The sequence below is a fragment of the Temnothorax longispinosus genome, chromosome 2 (assembly GCF_030848805.1).
Source record: "Temnothorax longispinosus isolate EJ_2023e chromosome 2, Tlon_JGU_v1, whole genome shotgun sequence".
In the NCBI taxonomy this organism is placed as follows: Eukaryota; Metazoa; Arthropoda; class Insecta; order Hymenoptera; family Formicidae; genus Temnothorax; species Temnothorax longispinosus.
Window position 1 is genome coordinate 17,265,809 of NC_092359.1, and position 23,145 is coordinate 17,288,953.

At 39.5% G+C, this 23,145-nt stretch overlaps 1 protein-coding gene across 11 annotated transcripts in view; it reads right to left on the minus strand.

Moving 5' to 3' along the window:
- The window catches only part of LOC139808545 (uncharacterized), a 105,109-nt gene that overhangs the window by 26,082 nt on the left and 55,882 nt on the right, over window positions 1-23,145 (minus strand). For 6 of the 11 annotated variants that reach the window (XM_071770644.1, XM_071770645.1, XM_071770651.1 and 3 more), the window contains 2 exons: window positions 9,489-9,616; window positions 921-1,048 (listed from right to left, as the gene is read on the minus strand). The gene's annotated coding sequence lies outside the window, so the exon portion shown is untranslated. Of the gene's footprint in view, window positions 1-920; window positions 1,049-9,488; window positions 9,617-13,311; window positions 13,398-23,145 lie in introns of those variants that run through there. The other 5 variants (XM_071770642.1, XM_071770641.1, XM_071770643.1 and 2 more) reach the window with 2 other exon arrangements.

The window sequence follows — 23,145 nt, forward strand, 5'->3', positions numbered from 1 at the left end:
CAAGGACACCTTATCGGTTTTCACGAAATTTCAAGAGGCGTAAAAAGAGACTAGTCATCGGTTTTAGAATGTACAACTTTTTAAGGGCTTCACGACAAAATTTATCATTATCGCTCCTTAGATATCTGGTTTTTTATCTGGTATATATAAAAGAAACATATAAGGAAAGGGAGAATTTCTTCATGTTCAAATATGTTTGCGTTTTGATAAAAATTTGTTTCATGAAACGAAATTTATTTCGACGAAATCGTTATTATACGCTAGAATAAAAAGGAAATTATATCGAAGCATGTAATATGAACAGTGGATCTAAACGTTTTTTACATGAATTCGCGCGAATGTGAGCTTGCAGTGGGACATGCGTTCGCTGCAGATATAGCCCAACCGGTCATTGTCACACCGGTATCGGGCTGGCAGGAAGTTTACCGTCACCGAAGGAAGGAAAGAAGCCCCATCGCGTATCGGATAGGATAACCATGCGTGAATGTTTATCGCGCTATCGTTCTTTCTTTATTCTTCATTCTGATAGAATGTTTACGCTTCAAGAGCATATCGCTTTTCGTACCGTTACTGATACTCTACGGAGAACGCTGAACCCTACAAAAAAATTTTTTTTGCTCGACTAATGTATGGAAAGCGTATATTGCAACTTTTATTTAGTTTAGATTAGTTCATGGAATGCAAAATGTTTTAAGCAAAAGTTTAAAAGTACAAATTTGGTCCCCACGGTTTATGTAATTTCTAAATAACTCAAGAAGAACTTTTAGGCTTTTAATTATTCAACACGAAATTTCAAACAAAGCTCTTCCGCTTTTTCTTAATTTTATCTTTATTTTACTTAGGAGATTTTTTTTACGTAGAGTAGTCTCATATATCTTCTTAGAGATCTTGACGGACGATTGCTCATTTTTATTACTTACTAAGTAAGTATTCGAACCCCTGGCTCAGGATTAGACTTGAGGGACGGCTCGTTCCTCCCTCCGTAATACCCGCGCATAAACTAAGTTCTCGAGAACGATTTCCTCCTTTAGCCAGCGATTCGCCTCACCTGAAACACAAATAACAAAAACGCACGTTTTATTACACACGTTCTGGAGTGTCATAATCACATCGATTAGCACGCAAACCAAGATTGACGTGCGATATGACGAGCAACTCGTCGCATGTTCGAACAGTGATAACGGTCAGCGGTATATTAGATCGACGAGCACGATTGGGGCCGAACAAATGTGTTCATTTTGAGTTGAGCGATGATAGAAATGATAGCCGATGCTCGTAGGAAATATTTGCATTAGTCCCGTCAGTATGGGGTATTAACGGGGGACCTGAAACCGCTAGGATTTTCGGAATCAATTTTCGATGAGATATGGGGAAGGTCGCGTTTCGTTTATACGTTCCCACAGCAACCGCAGCACAAACTTAACGGAATTATATCAGAGAATTGACATAAAGATTGGCGATTTCAAGAACGTTCGAGTCCTTTTAATTTTCATTTCCATCGATTATCATTACCACTCTTTATTTATCACCCGTATGAAAATAATCTGTCTCATACATTTCTGAAATGTTACGTTTCATTTTATTACTTGTATATGCAGAAACTCAGAGTTCTTGCTTGCTCACGTAATAAATAATTCCTTTGCTGATGAGTCTGACGTTATTGAAGCGTATATGACAAACCCTAAGTACCATAAACGTAGCGTTATTTTCCCCACTGCTATGTCTTTGTAATAAAAACAGTTTTAAAATGGTATTTAATTATACCAATTTTATTGGTATATTCCAATAGAAATCTAATCTAAAATATTTTAAAAATGTCATGTCACGATTTCAGCTCTTAGATTAGTTCGAGTTCAAGAAATCTCACCTTAATAGTCGTGCTACGTATTTTCACTTTATTACCGGATTAAGTATATATAGGTTTCTAAATTCGGGAAAGAGGTGTAAGAGATTTAGACGATTTTATCGGGGCGAGATAACCGGATGGATCCTTTCTGCCGTGTCAACGTATGTATGTACATCGATTACGAGGATAACGGCGCAGCGCGCCGGATAACGACGCCCGGCAATTACAGTTAAATCGATTTCTATCCGCGCGGCAACTTGTCGATCGCGCTATATACGCCGCACGCGCTGTGTTCTCTCCACTCCACTTTTTTGCATGGGGAGATTCGCATTTGCTATAATAATACGAACCGGAGAAACTACCCGGCGGCGAGAAACCTTGGCAAATAACGCGCCGAGGAGCTTTCACTGCCGCGTTTTCTAAGAGAATTTTCGATAGCTCCTTTTTCCTCGGTTCGGCGCGGCGAACTTTCACGGGAAGGACGAAAATAAATCCTTTATTCGCGTCGATGCGTCAAAACTAGCAGTCGGGCGCAGATTCGTAGGAATTGCGCGGTCGACCGGTTCGAAGTAGAAACGATTCAAGCTCGAATGGTTCAAAACTATCCATTCAAAAAACCGATTGCTTTTCTGTGGTGGCCTTTAGCGGTCTCGGAGAAGCTTCTTTCTCTTCGAAATGCTGAGATTCGCGCCGATATAAAGTGGATCTTTCGATTTTCGTTGATGATTCACAGCTCTCTTCTCAGGTCAAAGATATCGAGGACGATTTTTGTTCGGATCTCAAGGTTAACACGCGCGGTCGTAATTTCGTCAAGGTAACATAAAAAAAAGATTTCAGAGAAGAAGCGAACAATGAAACTGATCACATTTGGTGGGAGGCAAACGCCCATATTGTGGTGCAGTTTCAATAGTAATCCGCCTGTGGGTTCGAGAGAAAAATAGGAAGGACGAAGTTTGAAGATTGTCAATTTCTTTTTAAGTATATTGTTAATATAAAAATCGATACGATATGTGATTGCTAGATTGCTACTGTACACATTGACGCGTATTCCAGATTTATAAACTCGCTGTGCAAGTAATAAAGTGAAATCAATGCTATTTAAACAAGATATATATATATATATATATATATATATATATAATTTCAAAAACATCAAAGAACGTTTTTCTTTTAAATCTCGGGTCTCCGTCTTATTAAATATTATTTATGTACCCCATTCCTCTTATAAATATAGAAATTGTTTTATCTGGAACTCTGCGAGATTTTATTGAAGCTTGAAACTTTGGTAATACAGTCGCGTCGCGTCGAAGTAATCAATTAATCAGGACCCTTGATTATAAAGGAAAAGTTCTGTGATGACCTGAATATTTCTTTGATAAGTATATTTACCGAACCAAAACATTTCATTTATTAATTTTCTCTTGTGGAGAACGACGGAATAAAATTTTAGCAAACATCTAATTCAATTGTTAGAAAAAAATAAAAAAATATTTAATATAAAAATGTTTCAAAAAAACAATACTCGCATGCGCAGAGACAGTTAATATCCGATATGGACGGTATCGGTAAAATGCAGACGCAATGCAATACAATTCCGCGCTGCGACGTTGCGATGTAACTAACCCTCGACATGAACGACACTTAAGTCCATTTCTCGCCGTATCGATTAGCATAAATATATCGGGAGCGATGTGATGCGCGCGGATACCGGGCGTAATATCGACAGCCGTCTATCGTCGTAATCGTCATCGCTGTAATTTCGTCGCTTGAAACATTTACGACCAGTGTAACCGATAACGAAAACCGATTAAGCCCGATTACACTCGGAACTTGATTCCGCAAATCCGGTATTTCGCGTAACCGCGTTTATCCTTGGTAACTTCGTTAACGGAGTGAACTTTTAAACGCATTCACCTTGCCATATTCCGTTCCATTGCGCAACGTACGCCGCATTGAAGCCCATGTCGTCTTAACAGTTTGTAAATACAACTTAAAAACACGTTGTAGTAAAAAAAAAATACTGAAAAGAAAAGTACTTAAATTAACAAAGATGTGTTCAACCGGTAAAAGAAGTAAAGAAGGCTTTAAGAATTAATTATGTAGAAAAATGTAATTTCTCGTAATCCAATGTTTGAAATAACAAAGTATCACCTACAAAGAATATGTTTCTTTTTGCTTCTGTCTCGTAGAAGTACTCGTCGAAACGAGAAGAAAGAAACAATCGGGAGAAAGTCAACGCAAAATTTGTTTCTTCCCAATATTCGCATTAAAAAAAAAAAGAAATGTAGTCATTTCACATTTAGCTTGTCATTCGTGTAATTTTCTACAGCGTTTTGAAACGCGCGTGTTCCGAAAAAATGAAGAAGGAGAAACGGAAGAAAGGAGAAAAAGAACTAATCGAAGTGTACTCTGAAAATTAATTTTGCAGCGAGAAAAATACGCACTTTACATTTTACATTTCGCCGCGGTAATCCCCGCCTGCCGAGGAAAACAGCGGCGACGTCGATCAACACGCTGACGGAGGATTGTCAGAATGTTAATTCGTGCCGAGTAACGAACGACGCCAGACGACGCGTTGCATTATTGAGGTACGAGCTCGTCGCGATAATTCGTCGATTAGAGCCGCGACCGCGGCGTTTGTCCAAGCATCGGGGAAAACGGGAATGCGAATGAGCGCTCGTAAAAGGGGGAAAAGGATGGTTTTGAAGAGAGCCCCCAACTACCCGCGTAGGCATCGTAAAAGCGTAATTGCTGTGGAGGGAGAGTGCGTGTGTCGCGTGATGCATCGCTTGGAATTAAGACGCGACTTCGGTTTTCAAATAGCTCTTTTGTAAATTGTCCTTACATAGGAACGGAAAACGTTACGAGCCAGTCGAACGATGCCCGATGGCGTATAATCTCTCGTATACTTTCTCTCGATAATAATAATAATAATAATAGGGACGCGAAGAAATAATCATTGGAAATGTGAACACCATGTAGGAAACTAGCTTCACATCATCATACAGTGATACTATGTTGTTATAAAGATATGAATTACGATGTGTGTGAATTACAGTGATTATTTGACTCTTGACTCTTCTAAGAAAAGATCAAATAAAAATAAGAATGTCAAGTTGCCATTTATTGTATCAATTAATATAATAATTTTCCGAGGCTCTTGAATTGCTATCGACGTAAGCTACGTATGAGCGGTTTTTTATATAATGCACATGTAATTTACAAAATACAAATTTACTTGCATTCCTGACATTTTCTGTTTATCCGTATTTATCAGAATACACTACACGAATAGGATAAAGGTTTGACTATCCCGCTAATTGTATTCAAATTGTATTAATTATAATATTTAGCTGACGTTCCCCTACATCGCTCTTCAGGTACTTTTTCAAAATGGTATATAAATTTTAATGGTATATAAATGGTATATAAATAGAAGCACAGTATGAATCTTTCTTATATAGAGATTTCGAATAGATTTTCTCTGACGTCATCGACGTATGCGTACAACAGCTGAATCGATCATCTGACCATTTTAATGGTTTTCCGCTTGAAGAGCCGGATGTCGGAGATTTTTGTCATAATTTCAGGGATCGCGGCAGGGGGGAATGCGGGCGAAAGAGAGAATGGAAAGAGGGATACTGAGCTCGTAGGTATTCAGGCTTCGGCGCAAATGCGAGGAACACCGCCGCGAACGGGACCCTCCTCCGGTATCCTAGATTCCCCAGTGCTTTCTATTGTATTTACGGATCGTATAAGAGCACCTTTCGCCGAGAAAATGCTTTGCTCCTTCGCGATACCAACAGCATCCTCGTTCTGGTGCATCTCCCCAACTTCTCTTTCATTTTCCCTTCATCTTCGGTGGGATACAATCAATCTTACAATTAGTATATGATGACAGCGTGCTATAGTCTTATTATAGCTTCTTCGTGAATTACCAGCACGTTCGAAATTAGAATTGTGATTCATCGACGTTTTGTCACTTCGCGATTTCCACGTTTCCATTGTCCTGTGGTGAATGATTGCTTTCGTTTTAGCTGCTAACGTACTCAATAATATAGCAATCGATCCCCTTTACATCGTAGCTTTTAACAAAATTTGCTTGAATAATTAACATTAATGCCATACACCTTTCTTATAATGGAATTCGATTCGACAAAAAAAAATCGAGACTTGCTTTCGAGTGCTTTAAAAGCATACATCACTATTTTATATTTTTATATCAGTAGGTATAAAATATACGATTATATATTTACATTAATAACCTAATAATTACCGGCATACGTATGTACATGTATCGATCAATATTGTGCTGTACTAATATTAATCGACAGTCGCCTATTAGTGTCAGCTGGTGCAGCTGACGCTATTTTGAGAATAGCAACTTGCAAATGACTGACCTTGGAACTCGTGGCGTCATCTACAAGCTGACGCCCACCCTCTTTAATTTCCCTGCAAACGCAGACTTCGTCACAAGAACATCCCGCTTCTAATCGCCCGTCGTTTCTTTACACGATCGACCGGTTCCTTCAATCGCGTTGTCCGGAGGTCTGTTACGCCTTGTGGTGCATTAACATCGTCGATGAACGGTCTCCATCGTTCGCAGGGTACTGTTATAATTTGCGTAATAGACGCATCTGCAATCTGCATACGCCGCCAGCGCGCGATCGCAAAAATAAGCCGTAGCATGGGAATCTGGTTATCATGGTTCTTACGCGGAACGCCGCATCGATTGCGTATCGCACGGTCTCTTTATACCGAAATTGACTTCATCCCGGCAGGATTCCATCATTGAGACTCGTCTCGAAAAAGATTGAATTTTTTTTGTTTTAATAAATTTCTCAAAATCGACGACTATATTGCGAAATAAATATCTCTGGTCTGCCTTCAAGAAATATATATCTTTTTGGCCATTAATAAACATGAGGCTTTATGATTTTTATTACAATTTTATTGGAGTTTTGTCGCTTTATGATTGTAAAAATGATACACAAACGAAACGTGTTGACTTATTCGTGGATTTATCATTTGAAAGATACCGCCACACAATTAAAATACAGTTAATCGAGAATAAAACTCCAGTACCATCCGTCAGCAGCGTTATCATCATTTCTTAACGATTTTATGATAGCCATTAATACATTCTAATCTTTCGTCACGAAATTATCATGCTGTTGAGTTTACATCACTGTCGCTATTATCTAGACTGACGCTTATCTGGGATCGATATACGAATAAATCAGTTATTGCTCGTTAGCGTAAGTGATCTTTAACCTCCTCATTAATTACCGTTATCTTAATTAATGTTAATACCGTGTTGGCGGTATTAGTTATGCAGAATTCTTTCGCGAAGGAATGCCTTCCGTCACGATCGTCGCTCGACACCGCGATTCCGATAACACGACATAATAACGGGAATGCACCGAGGTAACAGTTGCACCGACAGTCGCGAGTAGAGGAATCGCGCCGGAGAATGCGCGTATTTCGAAGCTCGACTCTCTTTTTCGAGGATCCGTTAAGCGTTTCGCCGTATGCTCGTCTTCTGGCTAACGAACGCGAGCAAGCCTACCGTTAAGAAGACGTAGTTATCCGGCTGCACGATTCTTTCCCCGATGATGTTTGCACGAGGTTCCTGCATATAGGAATAACGATGCTTCGGCATAACGGTTCCGCGATCGCCGCGCCGCGTTGTTTTCGCAAGAAACACGGGATGCATCCCATCGGCGGAGATGCGCATCGTGCGAACCGCCGCGCCGCGCGGTTCATCGCGCGGATCCATATCTCGTGTGATATCCCACGAAAACCGACGCCAAGATTAAGCTCCGGGTAACGAAACACTTTTGAATCGCGGAAGCGTCCTCGCGAATTTCGCGACTTGGCACATCCGTCGGAGAACGCACGCACGTATATTGATATAGTGCAAATTGAGAAGGTTTCAATTTTACCTGTATTTATCGATAAGGGAAAGAGTAAAAGGATCTGCGCGTTCTTCAAGGATATATAATTTTAGCTCTCCCTGTTGCTGATATTAAGAATAAATAAGCGAGGTAAATATGAAACTTGTGTATACGTATCGATGCTAATATACAATAAAGATGAAGTATAATATAAACTATGTAATTCCCCGTTTGCCGTGTTAACAAAATGTGCGTGCCTCAAGATTGACTTTTACTTGTATTCCGGTTTACGAGTGTTCTGAATATAACACGATATCAGTCGAATTAGAATAAAACCAGTCGGATCGACTTTATCAAGTTTTGTGCCTGCTATATAAACATTTCTTGTTAGTTCTTATTAGTTTGATTTTAATATCCAGGTCATATTGGGCAACAAATTGAGATATCTGTCAATGCCGCGACAAGTTAATGAAAAACTGTCGCGGAAATATAGTACGATTTGCAGTCGTAATAAGGTAAATTCATGAAATTCTTTCTTTTTAAATATTTAAGCTACGCTAACATAAGCCGTTTTTTCGGTTATTCATAATTAATATAAATATGTTAAAGATATCGTCCAGTCTGCATTCAGACTGTAATAAAACGAGCCTGTCAAGGTTTATGTAACTGATTAACATATAATGGACGCTAATGTAAGATATCTGTTCTGACATCATTACGGGTGTCCTGAGGATTTCATAGAAAAAAATTATTGGAATATATCGTTCATTCGTTATTTGCATTCGGATTGTAATGAGACGAGCCATTTGATTCCGTATATCTCATAAATATTCAACATCGAGCATTAACGCGAGACATCTGCTCTAGTAACGCTAGCAAGCGTCCTAGATAGCAGCAAAAAAAAAGAATATTAGAAATATCGAACTCGATTTGCATTTGCGTCGCAATAAAGCGCACTTAATGCGTTTTGTATTCTGAAACGCCGGCGACTGCTCGCAACGTCGATAAATGCCACAATGTCACCGCGTTCCCATGAAATGACAGGCGTTTTTCTCTTGTCGTTGTGTTGCGGCGTTTCCGCAAAAACAACGACAGAGACAACACGCGAGCGGGCAAGACGCGTGTTGCGATTTATCATCGCCGATGGAGATAGACCGATGGATCGAAAGAGAAAGAAAGAGAGAGAGAGAGAGGAGAAAAAAACACGAGTAAAATCATTCAGTGTAATTGACGAAACATATATTATTTCGCTCCTTGCGTCGGTGACGCAAAAAATAAAAAAAAAAAGATGAAGAAAAAAGGGAGACTTGTTTATCCGTACAATATTGTGTTGTAACGCGAGCACGATGTCGGAGAGATGGACGATACTCTCGAGATTAAAGTGCAAGCTCGGTGAGCAAAGTATCGTATAGTTGACCACTTGCTGTACGCTGCCCATTGTGCCGCTATATTACCGTGAAGCGGTGTTGGCATCCTTTCTCCTTTTTTTTAATTCTTCGCCGAACGGCGACGCAGTGAGCGACGAAAACGGCGATAGTGGCTTTATCGTGCACAGATAAACTTCGGTGCATACGCAGCGCTGGAGGCCTCTCTCTCCGTCACTCTCTACAGCTGATCGCTCTTTCTTTCTCCATCCGTCTCTCTCTCTCTCTCTCTCTCTCTCTCTCTCTCTGTCGATTTCGTTCATTCTCTCTCTTCCTCTTTCGCGCGCATAAGGGGGCGTGTACTGACGCTCGAGTACGCACGTGGCACACGTTGTTGCAATCGCCGCTGCATCTCGACGGGAATGGGTTCCTTTGACGATTAATTAGCGTACATCAGGTCCTCCGAAGTTCCCGAGGATGGGGAATGCTCCGCGGCATCGCACGAATTTCTGTAATCCGAATCATCAGCGGATGAACTTTCGAAAACCACTCACGTTCTATTTACGTATTCTTCGGTGAAAATGTAAATAATTTCAAAATAAACATCTTAATAAATAGATTTTTAGCGATGAAAAAGATGAAGACAAAATATTCAAATAAAGTCATATGTAGTGATTAAATATTTTCGTTTTTTTTTACATAGCTTATATTTACGGTTATTATGGTTAAACCTATACGGATTTGCGAATAAAAATTATGTATTAATTAATAATATTGCAAAATATTTTTATTATATTTCTCTTTATGCTTTATGTTAACAACTGAGGCTCCACCCCATTCCCACCCAAGCATTCACTTAAATATACAAAGATCTTTCTCATCGTTCAATTAATAAAAAAAAAAAACTATGTGAAAAAAATATGTTAAATTATCAATGTTCACACACGAACATTAATAATTTATTTTATGTATGCTAAACATTGCTAATTAGTTTAGAATTTTTAGTTTAGAATAAACAATTTTTCAGATATTACATGGCTTTAAACTTTTGTCACGAATTCATTTAAGAATACTTATTTCGAGGTCATTCAAAATATTTTTACCGAAAAATACGTAAATAGGCCATGGGCGGTTTTCGGAAGTTTATCCGAATCAGCTGGCACGAGGCATTCGAGTTATCAAATTATCGAGTCGCAAATAAATGGGCGTTTAAAACGTTATTCTTTAGACGCAGTATAACAAAGAGCCGTGCCGTAGTGGGTTCTGAGATACGTAGCATCTTTCAAAAGAAGTTTGTTTTTCAAGCAAAAGCTAGCAATTTATGTAATCTCGCTGTCACTTCTGATAGCGCCCGCAGGCAAAGACCTTGGTAGAAACTTGACTCCGCTCCTTAATCACTTAAGTGCTTGAAAAATAATTTCCGCTACTGGAAATTCATTATACAATATAATATTACACTGTATCGAAGTTGCACTTTATTAGATAAGGCATATAGATGGCTTAGCGCAAAAAGATTCCTAAGGAGACTATAATCCTTCTGTACGGGTCTTAATACGCTGCCTAAATTTTAAAGCGCAAATACCGATTTCTTTCTGCTTATGAAGAATTTATATTTGACATATTCTATTAAAAATTTAATATTTATTTATCTTGTAATAGCTAATATTCAAAAGGAGAGATGAGAGATTTAACAATATACTCAAAGTACAAAACAACAAACGCCGATATTTTTAAAAGAGGTGTCTTATACATATTCAGTTTTATACGAACTGTTTGGGGGAAATGGGAAGGATTAATTAGTAATTTTCTTTTGCCTTGTGTTATGGCGGATTTTCTTCCGAATATACCATCATTCAATCAACGTTTCAATTTCTGCGCGAGTTCAGTGTGTGCGAGTTCTTCGCCGTAGTTGTTATTAATAAAGGCACGTAAAAGGTTCCTCTGATTGAAGATTAGCGCAATGCCGTTACAAGGATTATGTTCAACATACCGGTAAACATCTATACACACAATTCTGTCGCTGCAGCAACGACTCGACGCGAGACGCATCCATTAGCTCTAATAACTCGAAATTTGCACTTTTGTACCAAACCATCGATATGCCGTTATTATCAGCAGAGAGACTTTGTTGCATCTCTCCTTTTTTCTTCGCGCAAAATATGACGACCCGCACGTCATACGTGTTTCGTTTATTAATTAATTGACACGCCGACGCGTTTCTTTATCTCATTGTTAGTCATATGTTGTCTCGACAACGCGATTTCACCGCGCATTTCCGCGGACAACACTGTAATATCATCGCTGACACGGACAACGATATGATGTTCCGACGGTGTCGGAAGTCCGCACGGCTTCAGTTCAACCGCAGTAGTTTAACTTTTGGCGCGTCCCATTCGAGGAATTTCGCACCACCACTTCCGAGAGAGGCGGTAAATGTGTACTCTGGCAGCGGCACGAGTGAAATCTTGTTTTCCGCCGAAAGCTCAATGTTTTTGCAAAAAGAGACACGACGAGATCGCGAGATTAGATCACTCGTCTCGACAACTCTCGAATTCGCGTGACCGCAAAAGTATCGTCTATGTGAACATGAGAGAGAGAGAGAGAAAGAAAGAGAGGGAGATTGAGTTCAGTTGATGAAAACGATCTAATAAATTGGGAGCAAAATCGGGTACTGATTATTTTATTACCGAAAAAAATATTTAATAAAGATAGACTTCGGAAAATTACGGATCAAAAATACATAAAAAAAATTTGAAAAATCCAAGAGCTATATATACATATGCAAGAGCATGTATGTTGTCATGTATTTATTTATTGTTGTATCTATTGAGAGAAAATATGGTCTAACATCTATATAAAAATATCTATGTATCGACAGAGTAAATGTTTCTCTTAGTTATTTGTAAAATCACAGTTAAATGGTCATAAATAGTGACATAGAGTATATCACTAGATCAATTCGATATTTCTTGCTTTTTACCCTGATAACTCACCAACGTAGCTAAGAAACCTGTCGTCTCTAACAAAAAAAAATGAAAAAGATAAGCGCGCTTTTAAAATTACACGATTCGCACCTTTGAGTTTCGGGAGAGGGCTTTGGCTCACACGGTCACGAGCCCTTTTGGGATACGAAATGCGTCTTTATTACGATGCATGATCTTATTAACGGGCCGGCCATGGAAATTAAGGAGGTTTACTTAGCAAAATGCAGCGACCTACAATGTTACAAACACCGCGGAATCAACGTGTGTCTCCTCTGACCATTTCCTCCTCGCCGTTATCCGCCACCCCCTCTCGTTGCCCCCGTCGCCGCCCGCTGCCTCCTTTTCCACCGCTCGCGCTCTCGGAACAGATCCCTCCTCCTTTCAGTTTTTTCCTCCCCTTAGCAGCCCCTTCTTAGGCCGATGGCCTCCCCTCTCTAGATCGGCCTTCGCCAACCACCCCCCCTCCCCTCCCACCTCGCCCCCTCGCCAAATATGGCACTACACACCGCCAGGAACGTACTCGATGTCTGTCGCCACCGAGAGAATTGTATTAGATTGTCTCTTTGGCGAGTAAGAGGAAGAACACCTCATAAATTACAAATCATGGTTAATTAAAAAAAACTAAAAGTTTTATAACGATTACTTTAATGAATGATCAGAGGTAGACTGGAATAATTTATTACGTCCTTTATATCGACATGATAACTCATTAGATTACACCTGTGTGAAATCTGAAATCGTATCTGAGATCATAGTAACTGATAAATTCATATACGATGATCCCGTAGATAAAGCCGGCGATCTAAGTAGTTATTAGTGTTATCGTAATTAGTAACATTAATTCGTTACCGCGCGCGGCATTATTATCGTGTAGCGCGATGTAGCGCGCCAGTAAAACGTAAATAAAAGCACATGCGAGGCGGGATCAAAGCTACAATGTACAACGCGCGTCATAAATCGCCGGTTACGTAAAAAAAAATAAGGAAAAAGGAAAAAAAGACCGGTAAAAAAGCCAGCCGGTCAGCGCGGCTTCACGCTCGGTGCTCGACTGCGACACCGAGAGCGGACTTCGCGATTAACGTAGGACGCTTACGATTAATCGCGGCAGACGGCACCAGCGAGAAATTGCATCGCGCCGCCCCCGATAAATCCTGAAAATATTTTTTCTCGAAAAGATCGCGAGTCTCGCGCGCGGGGGGTGACCCGGTGACAACACTTACGCCTTATCGTTCATTCGCCCAATCGACGTCGAAGCGCGTCTAAACACGCGCTTGGGGAATTGATAATCTCTCCTCCTCTCGTCGTTGGAACTCTGCTCTCGTGTCAAACGCACTCGATTTTTCTCAAAAAAACGGAGCTCGTATTGCCGCATCATCGGAAATTTTCTCGCGAACAACGAGAATGACGAGACACGACGCAATGACGTCTAAGCGCTCGGGGGCCTCGTACATATTTCAGGGACGGTCCTTCCTCCGATCGCCGGGTATCCGAAGCCACGAGCACGATATTGTGTAAAGAAGGAAAAGCCGAGTTCACTGAACGTAAATTCGTGGGCAGCACGCGCGAAGCGCTGATAAGAAACCGGGCGTTGCTGTTCTCAAAGTTTTAACGTCGTGTTCAGAATGGAATGCACGGTGAAGAAAATTTGTTCCAGGGGAAAAAAGGAAAAGTGTAAATTGTCGTGGAACGTAGCGCTGTGTGTGCCACATCGGAGATTCGCGAACAACACTTGCGAGTCGAGACAGACCGTGGCCGCATCCTGTTAACGCGATGCACGTAGACATTACGCGCGAACTCCCATCCCATCAACACGACACAGATCCCGAGTGCTGATTACTCGCTGGATGGATTCGCGCGCGAGCCCGGCGGACTGTTCGCGAAACTGGCAACCCGATAGCGGACAATGCGTCGCGTCGCAAACTGCTCGGCGCTTCAAAGTGAGAATTCCGGATAAGGAGAAACTCTCTCTCGCGTGCGGGAACAATCCAGAACGTCGTCGCCTCGTAGCGGGATTTGTTCCGTTCTGGGTCATCGCCACCGAGTCTCGCGAGCTGTACGATACGTTTCTGTTTACGATGACGTACGGGTTGATCGAGAGACGCTGGAGCGCGATAAAGTGCGCGAGAGAGGGCACGAAAGCTTGTTTCAGCTCTCTCATGTTTGTTTTAAGGATCGAATCGTTCAGGGATATTTCAGAATAAAGCAATAATATAGACTCGCCGTTGCGATTCAGACCACCAGAATTATATTGCGTATTTGTGATTATTTACTTAGCAAAAAGTTTGTCATTATTAGCAAGCAGCTGTAAATTGCGCGGACACAGAATAGGAAATGCTCCCATAATTGAAGAACTTTAATTTCCATTACGAATGATGAAGAAATTCTTGGAGTTTTAAATCTGTCATTAGTACAAAGTGAAATTTTAATAGGAATTCTCTTCATTGCCACAGTCTTTTTTAGGTGAAAATAACGTTCCTGCCATCAATCTTACATAAATCTTGGAAGCGTAAGAGATTTAGAATTGAAGTTTTTACATTAAATTTCGCGAAACATGCAAAGAAACAATACAATTTATTCACTCAATCACGAATAGTTTCTGCTTTAAAACTAGAATTCTAATTTATTAGATAAAATATGCTTAACTTTGAAATGCAGCCAATCGCCGTTACATTTGTAAACGAATAAAAGAACGCGGAATCGATAAAACAAGCTTTGAACTGTATTCGAGGAATACAATCGGTAAGAATCGATACGTTACAATTGTCTTATCAAAGTCACATTAATCTTGAAGCGCCATTAATAATGATGCGACTGTCTGGATTATTGAAATCTATTTTTCCGTCCGTCTCTTAGTTACCGAGAGTTCCATTTTACGAGGCGCATTTTTCAATGACATTAAACGTTCGTTATTAACGAATAATGATATTGATAAGTCTTTAAAGACGCTACGAAACATGTTAAACAATAAATAATAAATCTGAAATTACAATAATTTGCTGAAAACATTCTGTATTTTTGAAACATTTAAATTATCCAAATTGACACGTTCAAGAAGAAAAGTAGTATTAAAAAAGTGAAAAGATAAAAAGTGGGAAAAAATATACGAAGTAAATTAAATAATTAAAAAACAGATTTATTTACCAATCTGCGCTACAATCTGTATTTTCGCAGGTCAAACAAGCTTTCAAGAATGTAAGTACTAAATTTTGCAGAGAAACGTTTTAAGCTTTAAAGTCGATTATCCAAAAATTGCATGACTCCGCACTCTAACCCAATTCCTCGCAAGAGGCGAATTAAATAGGAATAAATCAATTATTAAAAGTGTTCTTAATCCTGAACTTACCAGAGTTCATTTAAATGTTAAACGAAATATTTAAAAAATGGGTCACAAGATAGTTTCTAAATGCAATTATCGTTAAATGTCGCATGTTTATAAATGGGAAACGTTCAGCTGGAAAGAATGGTATATAAGGTACAAACGTTTCTCCGTTCAACTGCATGTTCTAATTCCAAGATATTTTCTCACACGAAACGCTGCTTTCCCTAAACAATTACCTATTCTAACTTTTTCTGAGTGGATAAAAATGTTGAATTAATTTTTAATGACAGAGTCGCTGCGTCTCGACAAATCGAATCGATTCCAATTCCAGATGGTTAAATCTCGCAAGGAAACTACTTTCCCTGGCCGATGATCAAGCGGAACCCTCATGAAACATAAAGCATCTACCAAATTGTTTTTCCCGATTCGACCTTGCCGGTTTCGAGGCAAAGTATAATGATCGATCGCGCGCGGTAACGGGCGCGAGAGATTCGCGAAAATCGCGCGTTCGTCGGCATTAATTTTTCAGTGTTGTGACGGAATCTTTCTGCGGAACGATTAATAATCGATCCTCTCGAATCCGGGAGAAGCCGCGGCAAAGAGCGAAGGCCGAGACCCGAGACCCGCCAATCTCCTTCGCTCGTCCTAGATTCCTAAATTCGTATAAGCTCGAGTAATTTTAGTCTCGGGAATGTTACAGCGATTTTGGAATAACACGACCGTAACATGTCCGCATTTAGCGATCCCCGATAACGCTTACCGCCGCCAATGTCAATGGTGCTTACACCGATAACGGGCATGATAATTACAGCGCATCGAGCGCGCTAATCTTATACGTGACGAATACATTTTCATCATTTAGAATTCGTTTTCTGCCCTCGGTAACGACACGTTGCGATTTGTGACAATTAAATTTAACCTGCTGTATGTCCCACTTTAAAATGTCGATCTTAATTTTAGTGACGGATTCCTTGATCGATGGAACGACGTAGAAATATTCGCACTCACAAAGTCGACGAAATCTAGATCGACCTGATCTCGCTCCGGGCCAAGGGTGCGTGATGCACGTCACTGGAAAGATATACTTTTCTGGATTCTTCAGAGTACCTGCTAAATAATAATACGCAGCTGCTAATGGAAACCCACTTCGCGCTGGCTTCCCCTAAGTAGGTTTCACGAAAGGGAAAAGTGTGTCATGCACAAAAGCCTTTTTCAAATCGCCTTAGAGTTCCGTCGTTGTTATCATAACAATCGCGATATCACCGAGCATACGAAAATAGAATGCATTCGCTCAAAAGACAGACAATGAAAATATGAAATACAATACAAAATACTATGTTTCGCGTTCCATTTTTTTTAGCGTATTCCAAAAGCGTAATCCTTTCAAAGAACCACTTTTCAAGCTATTTTGAGAACTATTCTCATGGATATTATCTACAAACGCAAAGTTTCAAATTTTTAAATGTAGTTTCCCCAAAGCGCTATTATTTCTTTTTTTTTTTTATAAACTCTTTGATCACGTGCTATCATTGTTACAGGAAAAAAAAAAAAAAAAATCGGCATGCGAATAAGTGCATCGCGATCTCGCGGTCGCGACTATTTCCAACAAATACCTTCCTCATTACTAAAGCACGACATTTTCATTATTATTAAACCCGACGAAAACGACCGACGTAACCGGCGACCGAATCGGGCCGAATTGCAGAATACTATTACGAGCGAGAGACAGGCAACCACGCATTATAATATCGCGACAATAATTTATCGTAATTTAAGGCGCAAAATTCCCTTGAGAGATTTCCATAAAGTTACCTACAACGTTTACGTTATAAACGGCGGCACACGTCGCTTCGCAAATACTCTTCGAACGCGAATGTTTCAGCTTTTCCGCACGGCTAATGAGACTTTCGTCGATGTGGAAATTCGTGGCCTCGAAATGCAATACTTTGCTGCAGAAACAATACTTAACGATTTAACGTCCTAAATTGAGAATAATACATCGATTACCATGGTTATGCAATCGCCATAAAAGTCGCTTTGCAAAATTTCACATTCGGCATTCTCTATTAATATTTTTATCGAGTCACATTTAGCACGTAAAAAATTATGCGTTTATAAATTATATTTTATATTTCATAATAAAAAATTTAATTACATTATTTCAATTTCAAATGTTTGAATATCACAAAAAAATTTTAATTATGCCCAACTGAATAAAAAAATGCATTAAAAACTGAATTAAAAAAAATATGACAGCTTTATGGCTGTTCATAACTCTCGTGTTATAACGTCAAATACGACGTAATTAAAAACGTAATAAAATTAAAACTTTTAACAATCTATTTTTAACGGATAAAATTGTCGTTCTTCTAAAAGAAAGTATTCGTTATTGCGAGAGGGTTAATCGGATTCGAAACAGGAATGCTCGGTACAGGCATGAAACTCACGATGAAAAGATGAGAAGTCTACCATCTCCCCTCCCATCTTGCCTCTTCCTCCGTTCTATCTCTCTTTCTTCCTCTCGTTCCGTCGTTTCGGCGTAGATACAACCGGTTCCCGTGGTGTTCACCCGCTTTTGAGAAAAAAATTGAACCAGTTTGTAAAACGAAAAAAGCTCCCCGCCATCTATCTCCAGGGGCGCCCCCTTTTCCCCGCTCTGTCTCTTTCTCCTGATTCTCCCTACCTTTTATCCTTCGCGCGACTGAAACTCATGAGAACCATAGCGATTCCCGAGCTCCGAGACAACGGAATTTCGATGTCGCCGCGTTGAAAAAGCTGCCATCGCGATTTTAATCGCTAACAAAAACTACGATTTTTTTTCGAAAATTACTCGACCGCGACTCGTCGAAAGATCACGGGCATAGCATAATAATCTCGCCGCTTTGTTTGCCAAGTAAAATTTGCAAAAGAACAAAATCGATCCGAAAGTGGCCTTCAAGTGAATCTTCGAACGTTAGTTCAAACTTTAAATCATAATTAAATAGAAAAATATGTATCATTATTCATATTCATATAAGACCTTACGTGGTCTCAAACAAATCCTATTCTATTAAAAAATATATATATATATGAGAACGATAATAATTCAAGTCGTCGACCATAAGTTATGTTATTCGCAAACGATAATTTATATTGCCGACACTTGAAGTGCAAAACAAAAGAGTTTCTTAGGTATCGTCATTTTGTCCGACTGGATAGAAAATCGTGACCTGATGGGCGAGACCAAGCGAGCATTGATGCCTCCGCCCTCGCCGGCTAAGTAGAAACAGACAGAAGATGGAAGACATCACATTTTCTCAGACGCTAAAAAAGCCAAGCTTGGAAGGCGCGGCGCAGGCCGTCTCGGCGCTCTTCCCCGCGGCGGTGGCTATTGATTTTCGAATTGGTTCAAAATTTCCATAATACCGCGACGGCGGCGGACGCGAGGGTACGCCGAGTACATCGGCGGGGTCGACGGGTGGGAAGGAAGAGGAGACGAGCAAACGAGAAAGGAAGGACGGAGATAAAGAGAAAGAGAGAGAGATATGGCAAGGGGGGGTGAGGGGGTGAGTCATGCCGCGATGAGGGAGAGAGCGATGCGAGGGGGATGGAGTCGCCATCGGCCTCGGACGGTTTCGAACTTGGCAAAGTTCAGGCGGCTCAAAAGAGACACCCCTCGGCACCGGCACCCACTCCTCTGTCCTTTCGACTCGCGGCACCCCTCCGTGATTCACCCTGTTCACCCTCTCGGCCTGTCTCTCTCTTCCTCGCTCATTCCCCCAGCTCCCCTATCGACGCTCCAGCTCGCCTTTCTCCGCGGCTTGTCTCGTCGTCCGTGGCTCACCCTCGACTGCTTCACCCTTCCTCTGTACCAAGCGCACCTTCTCCGCCTCACCGCCACTCCACTGATCGCAGCAGAAATATCTATGCAACGACGACGACGACACGACATCACGAAGCATTATTATGGCCTGTTCTACAATATGTCGTATGTTGCTGTCGGAATGTAGCCGATGATCCAATGAGAAGAACTCGTTTTCGAAAAAGAAATTCTCTCATTGATTCCGACATCCGACGTGTTGTAGAACAGGCCTATGTTGATCCTCGTGCGAGATCGTGGATTTAGCTGGTTAACGTTGTTCCTTCTCATTTCCGATTCTTTGTAATATTGGTCCACATTCGTTAATTATTGATCTGTATTCATATAGCTAGTATTAAGCATATCATACAGATACTAACATATTCATAATGTCCAACATTAGTTTAACATATGTATATTGGCGTATGTTGACTATGTTATATACCGGCCAAATTGGTAGCTAATATATTTGCTATCGTTCATGTAGATCGGTCGATGAAGCTAGCTTAATGGCTGAGCTCTTTCGTGCCGACTAAACATAGCATTTTTAAATATAATTTTTAAAAGTCATGATTAAATATTTTAAATTATATTAATTTGTATAAAAGCTTGTTTGCACAAGAGACCCTTATAAAAATATGTTTAGTTTCGAGCCTTCTTCTAACAAGAGGAGGTTCAAAATTGGGAACGCCGTTTTTGCGTGAAACTTGTACCAAATTGTAGAATTCGATGAGCAGTTTCCAAAACACGGTTTTAGGCGTATCCAGACAGTAGATTTTATTTTTATTTAAGAAAATTTTATTCTTATTTGTTGCACAAGCAAGAGATTAATATATACAGAGTGTCCAATTTTAAAGTTTACAGTGCTATATTCTCGCGAACCGATGATTTTATTGAAAAATGTTTCCCACAAAAGTTGCATGGTTTGGAGGGGGACACATAATTCAGACGTGAGTCATGTCGTAGATGTCATCGTTTTCAAAGAATTTTAAAGGCGACTAATTTCTTAAATGAAACTTGATTTTATCCTTGAGATAAAAGTTGTAGATCTCATCGGGACGTTTTCAAAACACTAGAATGAAGCTCTCTTTTGTTAAGAATTTCCGGAGATATTTTAAATTTTGTCATAATATTTTTAATATAAAATATGAAATATCTCAGTAAGTAAAGTATTCATGTTCATTCATGTTTCGATGACTTTTCTTTCATACTTTTATACGTAAATGAAAGGAAACAATATAATAATATTAATTTTTATATTTGCAATTTTGCAAAATTGCATGCATCTACAAAATGCAATCAAATTTTTCAAAATAATATTTTTTTTTCAACAATCAATTCCTTTCATTATTCTACGTATAAAAGTATAAAAATAAAATCATCGAAACATAAATACTTTACGAGATATTTCACACTAAACAAAAATTTGGTTTGTTCCACCAGAAAATACTGGTTGAATCTACCAGAATCTAATTGAATTAATAAGAATTCTGGTTGCATTAATTGAAATTTCTGGTTGCATTAATTGGAAAAATCTGGTTCGTTCATTTTCCACCAGACGTCCAATTAATTCAACCAGATTTTTTTTCAGTGCATATTTTACGTTAAAAATATTATGACAAAATTTAAAATATTTCAGGAAATTATTAACAAAAGAGAGCTTCATTATAGTGTTTTGAAAACGTCTCGACGAGATCTACAACTTTTGTCTCAAGGAAAAAATCAAGTTCCATTTAAGATATTAGTCGCCTTTAAAATTTCTTGAAAACGATGACATCTACGACATGAATCACATCTGAATCACGTACCCTCCTCCAAACCATGCAACTTTTGTCTGAAACAATTTTCAATAAAATCATCGGTTCGCGAGATATAGCACTGCAAACTTTAAAATTGGACACCCTGTAGATTTACATGTGGCTCGTTCACGTGGCTGTGACTTGAGTGGCAACGTGCGAGATTCGCGCGCGAGAGATCCACACAGGTTTGATTCCTGACGCTGTACGATTTTTTCTCATTCTTGTGCAATAAATAAAAATGAATTTTTTCAGAATCTACTATCTGGATACGCCCAAAACCCGGGTGTTTTGGAAACTGCTCATCAAATCTTACAATTAGGTATAGGTTTCATGCAAAGGTAGCGTTTAATTTTCACGGCAGGCAATTACAAGGTTAAAAACTGAGTACAGTCTACCTGGACATAATACATATACATATACATATACATGTATGTCATACACACATCGAAATGTCCAGGCATTACTGCCGGCTGCCGGACTAATGGATGTATAAAGATGCACATGAGACTTACGTGAAAAGCACATATCTCCACATTGTCAGCATGGTGGCGGGCAAACGTGTGCAAACGTGTGCAATCGTTTGCACACGTTTGCCCGCGCCAGTGCTGCCGTGGGACGTGGGCCTGTTCGTATTAGCTGAACTTCTTGCGCACGGTTCATCTTTTCTCCTTTTTTCTCTAACGTGAAAAGAAAAAGAGGAAAGATGAACCGTGCAAAAAGTTCAGCTAAAACGGACAAGCTTATAAAAGTGTTATGCTAATGGAGTTTTCGATTTGCGACTCAAACCGACTCGGGTCGCATCATGTATACAGGACTCTAGCATCATTGACGTGGAATACATACATATTTATGTATGTCGGGTCGAGTAGCAAATCGAAAACGCCATAAGACTCCATAGACACGGCAACGCCATGCGGCAGAGTGCGTTGACCAATCAACGAATTTTGATGTTGCCGGAGGTTAACGCAGGCGACTTGCAGCAGCCTTCTGATTGGTCAACGCACCTTGCCGCACGACGTTTCTGCGTCTATGGATCAGCGACATTACCCACCACAAAAACATTGGGACGACACCACTATATCACATGCATAACATATCGGTGTAGCAGAAGTTGAAGCGACATCCCACGAAATCACTGCTTACTTACGAAAAAAAACATTGATTGACTACTGAGTCACCCCTTGATGCGTGGTAAGCGTTTCCACGTCCTAGAAATTGATCAAAGATGTGAAAATTACACAAATAAAGAAATTCACTAACAGTATCTGCGATTGTATTGATCAAAATCTAATAAACCTGATTACTTTTGTAATTTCCACCTTTTTTCTTCAAGATACATAATCGACTCCCTGTGTCCAGAAGTCATAATAGTTTTGCTTGTAACATATATCGTATAATATTTATAAAACTACAAAACTATTGTTATTGAAAAAAAGTAACAATATTTCCCAGGATGCGATAACTGCATTATACGTAATGTCATCGCAGATCATTTTTATGAAATATTTTATGATGATCTTACACTTAGCGAAAGTATCCGAATGGAAAGTTCAGCGGGAGAGTAATAAAAAAATTGAGAAGATTAGAGGGAATATATAGAATCGTAATTAAGTTAGTGATTAAGATCACCAAATTGAAGTCCCGTTAATATTTAAGTGATGAAAAGGTTAGCGATTTTAAATATACAGTTGGTTACCGGAGAACACTTGAACATAACGAACGTTATAATAAAACTAAACGTTTAATTTTACTCAAAGGCATACCGGGTATCGCATGCGCCTAGCTTTCTCTTCGCTTTTATAACGCTGGTCCATTTTGTCATGCGGAAAAAAAAACATAAAATAAAAAGATATTTGTGACAAATAAACATGACGTGCAATGCACTCGATTAAAATTTAAAATAAAAAATCCTTGAAAAGACGATGAAATGCTTAATATTTATTTAATAGATTTCATGCGATTGTCGGAGTTAACCGCTGCTAAATATATATAATTGGACTAGAAACCCACAAAGGTAACAAATAATACAAATATCTCGAACACGCACTACTACTTTACCTGCCGATCGCTCTGGTTTTTACAAAATAAAATATTTTTG